This window comes from Dermacentor silvarum, chromosome 7 (assembly GCF_013339745.2).
Source record: "Dermacentor silvarum isolate Dsil-2018 chromosome 7, BIME_Dsil_1.4, whole genome shotgun sequence".
Classification (NCBI taxonomy): domain Eukaryota; kingdom Metazoa; phylum Arthropoda; class Arachnida; order Ixodida; family Ixodidae; genus Dermacentor; species Dermacentor silvarum.
In genome coordinates, this window is record NC_051160.1 from 85,502,780 (window position 1) to 85,514,079 (window position 11,300).

The window sequence follows — 11,300 nt, forward strand, 5'->3', positions numbered from 1 at the left end:
GCACCATCAACTGCCCTGGCGAAGCATTGGACATCTACATCATGTACTATCAATGAAGCATGGGTGAAGCACGTCCGACTCACAAGGCAATGCATGAATCTTGACGTCTATATACTGAGTCATGGATCATACCCACGCCGCACACACTTAATTGCAATGACGGCACTCTTCCACCTGTTAATACCATATCCCTTATCCATGTCATGCGTAAAACCACCACTGTGCCTGTTTTGACTCATTTAGAACAAGACTCTAAGGGGGGAGCCGGAATATTAAAGCGAATTAAAATCTTTTTGGTCGGGGTCTAGGACCCTTCCTGCAAGGCGATTAGCATTCATTGCCTACTTTCAGCCGTACTGGGCTTATCTATCTATCTGTGTATCTACCTATCTATCTAGCCTCTTAGGCCAACCCTTGCGCCCAAGGTATTTACCTGCTTGAGCCACTAGGTATATGGTCCTGATGGCAATTTTTACATGCGGAAAACCTTACAATAAAACAAAATATTTGATCAAGTTAGCTGGGCACTCTGTCCTAGCGGTATAAGCTTTGACGCAATGCAGTTTATTGTGCGCATGCTTACCACATACTTCTTCATCATGTGTATGTATTATCGTCATCATACGTGGGGATTTATTGATCGCCTCTGTGAACTCATCATCGTATCCTGTGCCTGGATCCTTCGCCATGTCTGCTGTTCGACTATCATTGACAGCGTATAAAGTGTTATTATATAAAACTATGTTTTATTCTTGTGAAAACAACATCAGCGCCCAAATGGACTGATCTTTGGCAATTTTGCTGGAGCCGGGGTTGTTATTTCTTCACTGCACACACTGACTGTAACGAAAGTAAAGTTGCACTTTGTTAGAAATTAATAAATTCAGTTATAACTTTTATTGCACCGTAATTAGAATGTTATTTATGTTTACTAGATTATTAGAGGAGAAATCGTTTTACGTTGTTCTGTAGTGTTAAAATATAAAACAACCCGCCGTGGTTGCTCAGTGGTTATTGTGTTGGGCTGCTGAGGACCTAGATTTAGGTGCACGTTAAAGAACCCCAGGTGGTCCAAATTAATCCGGAGTCCCATACTACGGCGTGCCCCATTATCATGTGGCAGTTTTGGCACGTGAAACCCCATAATTTAATTTAAAATATAAAACTAATTTTCTCATCTGCGCCGTAAATGTCATCATTGGACAAGTTGTTGGAAGACATGTAATGTGCAATAACTGATAACGGTGCCATTACATACATCCGCCGACATCACTGAACAGGTAATTAATATTTTAATAGTGTCTTTTCTGCTACCACAAAACGCATACCCATCGCCTCAGTGCATCGTATTTTAAATGCGAATTTATTGGCAGCACAATAATGCTCTATATATTACTTAACTTGATAACAATAACTTCGTGTGGGCCTGACAACGTACAAGTATATTCATTTGACAATATGCTGAGAGTCTTCAAAGTACCTTGTTATTTTACTTTGGCCTTCCCTATCTTGTTCAATATTACCAGAGTGACTACAAACAGTCCATGAGGTCCCAAAGCTTAAGAAGTGCATTCCTCGCTTTTTATGTATATATCATCCAGTTATATTTTAACCATTTGATGCCCAGCGTATTTCTGAAACTAGATACACGTTCATATGTAATTACTGAAGCAAGACACTTCCTTTCATGTTACGCAATTTTGCTAAGAAGGGTGGTGCCAAGACGACCACGTTGTAGTTTTATTTTTGTCTTTGATCTATTCATCGGCAAAATTAATGCATCGCTTAACAGAGCTGGTATTTCTGAGTCAGGTCCTTAGTTCTTTATTATGCTTAGTATTCGCTTCCAGAATTTTACCTTTATGTGTAAGGTTTAGTAAAGAATGCCGTAAACCATGAGTACGTGCCATTGAATAAACAAAGCATTGTTAGAGAATTGCGGTAAAATCAGTGCAAGTGTACTTAATAAAATAGGATGGGTATATGTGTATCCTAAAAGGGTTTTCTTCTCAATAGAGATATGATGTTGTTTTACCGGTATTTCGGCATAACAGTTTCTGCTTGTTACGAATATTTTATGGACAGTTGCACGCAAAAATAGGGAACATTGATCACATCAACAATATTGTTACCGTCCTGGTTTCATTTTCTCCGTTGATAAAAATAACAAAACATTGATACCGATGTGGCAATACTATTACAAAAATAAAGGACCATGTTACAGTAAACAGACCAATTCAATCGCACCATGAAGATGTTGTCACCCTCTATTTCGACTGAGATATTTAATATTGACATTTGTTTTCTCATCCACTGAACAACTCGCCATTCTGTTGATAACCCCTAATAAATGGGTAAGTGCCTGATGGTCAGTGAATACTTTTATTTAGTCCTTGCAGGTCAGGTCGAATATACGTAATTGCTTCCACAACAACCAATGCTTCGTTTTTTCTGTTATGCTGTAGTTTTGCTCTGGAAGTGTGAAGGTATATATATATATATATATATATATATATATATTAGCGAACCAGTTGGCATGCCCGTTTATTGCAGCTTGGGTGCTTTCGCTGGAAAAACACCGTACATGCGGCGTAGTTAGCGGTATCCTTTGTAAGTTCAAATGGAACAATGAAATTTGGTAGCTTGAGTATCGGGTCTGGCACTATGCCTGACACCATATCCTTCTACTCCTACTCACATTTGCCAGTCCAAATAACCGGCATCTTATTGTCATGCAGGTTGTTCAATGGTTAAACTCATGCTGGGAAGCTTTAAATGCGTAGGCATTCCTATGCTTACTCTTCGAGGAAAACCGTCCCTCAGTCAAGTAAGACGAGTCGAGTCTGATAGCGCCCACAGCAGTGAGCCAATTCAACATCGTACTGTCTATCGGTTCAAGGAAAACTAAGCGGCGTCTCCACCGAAGATCGCTTTCAAGATAGGGCCCGCGTGTCTCGCGTCAACGTCTTACCGGCGAGAACACAGTGCACACGAAACTATCAGCACTCGCCGCACTCTGTCTCTATCGCAGATCGCTTTCGAGATAGGTACCGTGCGGCCGCGCCATATGCAGCCGCCGCTGCAGTACTGGTGATCATGCTTCATAGTGGTTCGACACGGATGGATAAGGCCCTAAAGAACAATGACGGCTTACATACCCCTGACACACAGGCACTCTAAAGTCCTTTAGGTAAGGCGACATTTACAGGAAAGGCGTTCAAGCGCAGTGACACACGACAAAGGAGGATCTCCCTCCCAAAACGTTCCTTTGCGGCCCGCGGAAAACAAGATCGGGCATCTACTTTTCGAGCGGAAAGATGTACTGTCCCATACAGTGTGCACAACTCGTCAATAGGCGAAAACGGTGCCCTGTAAGTATATTATTGCGATAGCAATTATATGGACACTCAAAAGCAGATTTCTGCCGTCGGCGTCGCCGTCGCCGTCGCCGTGAGGTTCCGTATGACGTCAATGGAGATGAAATCGTCGCCGCGCGCCGAACGCTGTATGTGCGAGTGAAAGGGCGCGAGGGACGCGCGCTTTCACGGGGAGTGAACGCACGGCGGAGAACAAACGCGCGTTCTGCTGTGTGCTCCCTCAAGGGCTGCAATAGTAGGCGTCTCTTTCCTCCTCTACAATCACCATATATGTAGAGCAAACGTGCCTTCTTCCGACGCACGAAAGGCCGTGGGGGGGAGGGGGAGGGAAGGGAGGCGACGTTTAGCTGGGGCACCAAGTGCCTATTTATATCAGAGGCTCGGGCAACAGTCACCAACGCCGCACGCATTTTGAGCGAACGCGGGCAAAACGCCGACGGCGTCGACAACAATTCTGCGTGTTGCCGGTGCTGCTGCATGTCCAAGTTTATACAGCTGATAAAGCTGCTATCATTACTCCGTATAGCTCTCTTCAAATTTGCTATCGCAATTGATGCTTCACCTTTCAGGTGAAACTGCGACAACTTTTTTTACCTTAGAAATGTAATCATCATTAGCGGTAATGTTATTTGTCAAACAGTAACGATTTACTCGAGCTATGCTCTCAAACGCTTGCACCACGTCGCTACCACCACTATGTTGAATGTCGAATATGCGCCTTATAAGCCATCAAAATGGGATAATTCTTTAGGTTGTGCAATCACTATATGTAATCTACACGCGCAGCTTTTTGCAAATGTTTTCTTTCTTGCTGCTTTAACAAGCAACGCATTTTTTGGCTGCGCTAATCTGAGGAAACACCTAAAGAAGTTAGTGCGCGGTGCCGTGTGTCTACTGCGCAACACCTTTCTGCAAAGGATCCTTCGGAGTTAAAAAAGGGGTTCCCTGGAAAGGACTTTACTTTTGCCCGTGTGTCAGGATTATAATAATGATCGGAACGTACCGTCAACTGCAGTAGTTTGCTTGCGTCATCAATTTACTTTGTGCCACGTCCGCAGCGGTGTCGTTTACACTGGTCGGATCAAGCTTCATAACATTGATAATGGCACTGGGCTGCGTGAAGATGAGCAAGTGGCACAATACTCACTCGTACTCAGACAACTCCCAGATAATATTTTTCGTGAATTTTTGATAAAGCTGGACTAGCTCATGACTCCTACAATTAACCCATGGCCCTCAGTCCCCAGTGGCGGCGGAGCACCTGACCAAGGCGGCGGTCAAAGCTGCGACGCGGCAGAGGGTGCTAAGAATCTCTGGGTCCGGACAGGCCGCCACCGGAAACAGAACCTCGCAATGTTTAACACGTGCACCCTATCGACTGGAGCTAGCTTAGCAGGGCTATTTGAAGAATGATCAAGTATTGCCTGGGGTATTATTGCCCTTAGTAAGGTTAGAAGAACTGGTGAGGCTTATACAGTGCTGACTAACGGCCACGTCCTCTGCTACAGAGGTCTTCCAGATAAGAGAAAATACGGAGTAGGATTTCTAGTCCATAAGGCCATAGCGGGCAACATTCATGAATTCTGCAGCATTATAGAGAGGGTAGCAGTTGTCGTAATAAAGCTGAAAAGGAGGTATAGAATGAAGGTAATACAAGACTACGCCCCAACCTCCAGTCACGATGATGAAGAACCAGAACAGTTTTATGAAGATGTTGAATTAGCAATGAGAAAGGCGCAAACTCAGTATATTGTAGTCATGAGCGACTTCAATGCAAAAGTTGGGGAAAAGCAGCCTGGGGAGCAAGCAATTAGCAACTACCGCATCGATTCTAGGAACACTAGAGGAGAGATGCTGGTAGAATTCGCGGAAAGGAATAGGCTTCGAACAATGTAAACCTTCTACAGGAAGCGCAGCAACAGGAAGTGGACCTGAATAAGCCCTGATGGTGAAACAAGGAATGAAATAGATTTCATGCTCTCTACCGATCCCAGCATAGTGCAGAATGAAGAAGCGTTAGGTAGGGTAAAGTGCAGTGACCATAGGTTAGTGAGGTCTAGGATTTCTCTCAATTTAAAGAGAGAAAGAGTGAAATAAGTCAAGAGGAAACAGGCCAACCTAGAGGCAGCAAGGGTAAAAGCAGACAAATTCAGGCTGGTTCTCGCAAACAAATATGGAGCGTTAGAACAGGAAGGTGAAGACAACATAGAGGTAATGAATGAAACCTTAACTAGGCTGATCTCAGAAGCAGCAATTGAAGTGGGAGTTGGAGCACCAAGGCAACCAGTAGGTAAGGTCTCCCTAGTAACAAAGGACCCAATAAAGAAACGGCAAAACATAAAAATTGTCAACCTCGAGAGATAAGATAGAAGTCGCTGAACTGTCGAAACTGATCAACAAGATGAAAGTAACGGATATCCGAAATTATAACGTGGAAAAGATTGAGGAAGCAGTAAAATAGGGACGCACCATGAAATTAGGCAGAAGAAAACTTGGCATAGGAATAGGCAAAATGTATCCACTGAAGGATAAGCAGGGTAATATCATCAACAATTTGGTTGACATAGTAAAAGCAGCGGAAGAATTCTATGGACCTGTACAGTTCCCAGAGCAGCCGGGCTACTTTCATTCAAAGTAGTGATGAGCAGGATACAGAGGCTCCTTCTATTATTAGCGATGAAGTTACAAGGGCCTTGAAAGACATGACCGGGGCAAAAGCTGCCGGAGAAGATGCAATAACAGTCTATTTAATCAAAGATGGAAGATATATCATGCTTGAAATTCTTGCGGCCCTTTATACACAATGCCTGACGACTTCAAGTGTGCCAGAAAGCTGGAAGAACGCCAAAATTATAATCATGCATAAGAAGATCGACGTTAAAGAATTGAACAGTTATAGGCCCATTAGCTTGCTTTGCGTACTGTATAAAATATTTACCAAGATAATTTCCAATAGAATCAGGGGAACACTTGACTTCAGCCAATTAAGCGAACAGGCTGGCTTCAGGAAGTTATATTCTACGATGGATCATATGCATGTCATAAATCCGATAATAGAGAAATCTGCGACGTACAATCAACCTCTCTATATGGCTTTCATAGATTAGGAAAAAAACATTTGATTCAGTACAGATACCAGCACTCATAGAGGCATTTCGTAATGAAGGAGTACATGAGGCATACTTGAATATCTTGGCTACAATGATTGCACAGCAACCTTGGTTCTCCACAAGAAAAGTAGAAATATACGTATAAAGAAACGGTTCAGTCAAGGATACACAATCTCTCCAATGCTATTCATTGCATGCTTAGAAGAAGTCTTCAAGCTCTTAGACTGGGAAGGCTTAGGAGTGAGGATCAACTGCGAATGTATCAGCAACCTTTGGTTTGCAGACGACATTATCCTATTCCGCAACAAAGGGGATGAATTAGAGCAAATGATTGAGGAGCTTAACCGAGAAAGTTTAAGAGCGGGGTTGAAGATTAATATGCAGAAGACAAAGATATTGTAAAATAACCTGGCAAGAGAACAAGAATTCACGATCGGCAGTCAGACTCTAGAGTCTTAAAGGAGTACGTTTATCTAGGTCAATCATGAGAAAGAAATTTACAGAAGAATAAAATTGGGCTGGAGTGCACACGGCAGGCATTGCCAAATCTACCGGGAGCTTACCACTGTCGTTGAACAGAAGTGTACAATCATTGTATTCTACCGGTGCTAACATATCGGGCAGAAACTTGCAGGTTAACAAAGACGCTCGAGAAGAAGTTAAGGACCGCACAAAGAGCGATGGAACGAAAAATGTTAGGCCTAACGGAAAGAGACAGGAAGAGAGCGTTGTAGATCAGTGAACAAACGGGGATAGCCGATATTCTAGTTGGCATTAAGCGGAAAAATGGAGCTGGGCAGGTCAGGTGATGCATAGAATGGATAACCGGTGGACCATTAGAGTTACGGGTTCGATACCAAGAGAAGGGAAGCGCAGTCGAGGACGGCAGAAAAGTAGGTGGGGTGATGAAGTTAGGCAATTTGCACGCGCGAGTTGGAATCAGATAGCGCAAGACAGAGGTGATTGGAGATCACAGGGAGAAGCGTTCGTCCTGCAGTGGACATAAATATAATCTGATGATGATGATTATTATGTATATATCTTCACAAATGCCATTAAATGCCAGCATAAACTCTGAATAAACAGTTGTAAACGTTCTGCACACCTCAGTGCTCTTAGTGAAGCTGTCAGGAACGCCACTTATTTTTCTCAGATGCTGACTTTCTGCACCAGCATGACCTTACGCCGGTTCACACTGCGAAGGTTGTGAAAGAGGACGTACAAACTCGTAAGGTGCATTGGCTCTCCTGGTCGGCCAAAGGCGCTGACATGGACATCTGCGAAATGTATGGGGGTGGCGCACAAAAGCATCCGTGGTGCGCACCCTATTTATTCGGCAACTGCAGAAGAGATGTGGGCAGCTGTTTGCCAAGAGTGGGATAATGTTAGCGCAAACAATCTTGTGCCTCCCCTGCACTCTTCACTACCGTCTAGAATGGCAGTAGCAGTTGCTGAAAAAAGGGATATGGAAAAATATTACCGAGAATGAAACAGCGAACTATTGCAGTTTACAGCTGTTATCTAAGTGTTTCAATATTCTTTGAAAATTGCACAACATAATAGTTCGAACGTTTGTGTTTCTTAGCTTGTTTTCTGCATTGTGTGATTAAAACAACCCTAGAGAAAAAAGCTAGGTAACAATTTTCAGGTAATTAAGGTAACGCTAAGCATAAGAACACACCGTTCGAAGTGGAAACTTCCCAATTTTAGTTAGTCGTAAGCTGGTCACCACCATGGAAACAAAAAACAGCTAGCAGACGACAAGCGAGTGCTCCGATGACATGATGTGCTCGAAGGGAACCTATAGTTGCTGCGCATCCGCACCGATATTGTGAGGCCCCCCTTAACTGCACGGGTAGCATTGAAAGTTACGCGCTCCAGTGTCCACGCTCAAAACGATCGCGACCGTACAGCATCAAGATCCGCTCAGACAAGTTCCCGTTGGGCGTTGCAGCAGTTACTTGTCTAGGTCATAAACTTGATGCGACCAGATTACACCCTACGCAAAATAACTTTGTGGGAATTAGGCTCGCTTCGGCTCCCCGAATATTGCACAGCTACGGTCTAAGGCATGCTGACGTTCTATAACAAATTCTTGTCAAATATGTGTCGGCTTCCGAACCCTTCTACTGGAACTGTCTACTAGAATAGAAATACAATTGGGGAGGGCGCAAAGACGAGGCATTCCAGATTGCTAAAGATGCCTTGTGTTCCGCAATTGTGCTAACTCACTTCGGCCCTACAGGGGAACTATTTATGGAATGTGACGCTTCATCTTAGGGTGCGGAAGCAGCTCTTTTATATAGTATCGACCACTAGGATGTACATCTTGCACACTTTCCACTGCAGAAAAGAACTATTCCCAGATCGAGCGAGAGGTATTCGCTCTCGTTTACGAAGTTACACGATTCCGTGATTAACTTCTGGGCAGACAATTCACACTTGTAGCAGACCATCAACCTTTGTTGGGTCACCATGACCGGACGGGCAAACGCCAGGTATGACCACTTCCGGAATTCAGCGGTGGGCCATCTTACTTGGAGCATACTGATGACATCTGCAACATAAGCCTGGTAAATTTATGTACAATGCAGATGCGCTTAGCGGCTTGCCGCAACCATTCCCACACTAAGCGGACCTGGAAAACTCGACACATGTCGTCCTGGCCCTGGACCAATGTAATCATCTTGCCATGCGATAAAGGAACTTCAGACACTTGCTGTGGCAGATAAGGAGCTCTCGCAGGTACGCAAGTACGCACGGGACAGCTGGGGTGCTATGCAGGATGCGCCGAGTTTCTCGTTCGCACGAGTTTTACCCGAGTTTGCTCAATGGCAGTCAGTGAACGGAGATAGCAAGGAACGTGCAAAAACAGCAGGCAAAAAGAAATGTCGAGATAAAGCCGCGTATGACGACATGAGCGCACCCTGCGCGGCACAGTGCTTCCGCGCTTCAAGCACAGAAGACTGCGCAACAAAACCCGCCAGCGCCGCGTATTGTTATCAACGTATGATCGCAATTTAGCAATACCAGTGACTGCCCCGCTGTCTATCTGCACACTTGCCGTGAGCTGTGTGCCACGCCTTTCTCGTGTACGTCAAGGGCGTCCCTCCTCTTTCGGGCATTATCTGTCTATCCTCCTTCGAATGCGAACGGGGCACATGCGGTGCATTCTTGCACCTACACTTTCCCTCAATCGAATGCTTTAAAATACAACAAATAAAATAACGAACATTTTATTTCTTAAAGTATCGGTTTTTCGTTTTGAATACTCTAAATTTGTGATGACAAACGGAGATTGAGGGAATTATTAAATTTTGCACTTTTTTTGCCGCGAGTGACGACAGTGAGGTGAAAGCTTGCAAGCGGATACATTCTAGAGAGTCGCACGCACGAGGGAGTTCATACGGTGAGCAGTCGCCAGGGGTGCTGCAGCTCTATGTTCGATAAAACCCCTATATATAAAAAGTAGCGCCATTCTTAGATCTTCCCGCCACCGCGCTCACCCCGGCGTTTCCTCCTTGCCGCCGCCTGTCGCCCCAGCCTCCTCCGCTCCCCTATTGGCCAATCCGTGTCACGTGGAAGCACCCGTTGCGCTTTTGTACATTTTTTTTCTTTCCAGCGCGCTCCGACTGCCATTCTCGGGCCTGTGCGACAAAAGTGCTGTACGCACAAAGGGATCAAACGTGTTAGGGACAAGAACTTCGTTGTGATGGCATGCTGCTGTGCCTTAAGTTGCCGAAACCAACGAGGCGAGGGCAAAAGGCTTTTTTTGTTTACCATCCAGCGTGCGCAAACGCTTGCTGCACACTTGATATTTGCGCTGTCTCGCATCATCGCGTCGCTACTTTCAAAACGGCATTATTAAGACCAGTTACTGACTGACGAAGCAAAATCGCGCCTCAAAAGCTTCTCCGCAGGGCGCGATCGAAGTTTTCCTCGGATTTCCTCTGGTAGCGCGTTAGCTGTCGTCTGCCACGGCAGGCCCGACGCAGGCGGCGCCACTGTCGATATCGCGCCTCGATCGCGCTGGTCGCGCCTAAAGCCCCTATATTTATAAAAGTAGCGCCATCCACTTCCCTCCTCCTCCGTTCCACTATCGCGCTCGGCGCGACCAGCGCGATCGAGGCGCGATATCGACAGTGGCGCCGCCTGCGTCGGGCCTGCCGTGGCAGACGACAGCTAACGCGCTACCAGAGGAAATCCGAGGAAAACTTCGATCGCGCCCTGCGGAGACGTTTTTGAGGCGCGATTTTGCTTCGTCAGTCAGTAACTGGTCTTAATAATGCCGTTTTGAAAGTAGCGACGCGATGATGCGAGACAGCGCAAATATCAAGTGTGCAGCAAGCGTTTGCGCACGCTGGATGGTAAACAAAAAAAGCCTTTTGCCCTCGCCTCGTTGGTTTCGGCAACTTAAGGCACAGCAGCATGCCATCACAACGAAGTTCTTGTCCCTAACACGTTTGATCCCTTTGTGCGTACAGCACTTTCGTCGCACAGGCCCGAGAATGGCAGTCGGAGCGCGCTGGAAAGAAAAAAATATACAAAAGCGCGACGCGAACTTCCACGTGACACGGATTGGCCAATGGGGGAGCGGAGGAGGCTGGGGCGACAGGAGGCGGCTAAGAGAGGGCGAGGAGGAAGCGCCGGGGTGAGCGCGGTGGCGGCAAGATCTAAGAATGGCGCTACTTTTATAAATATAGGGGCTTTAGTCGCGCCGAGCGCGATAGTGGAACGGAGAAGGAGGGAAGTGGATGGCGGTACTTTTTATATATAGGGGCTTTAATGTTCGATTAAGTAAGTCATGACAAGA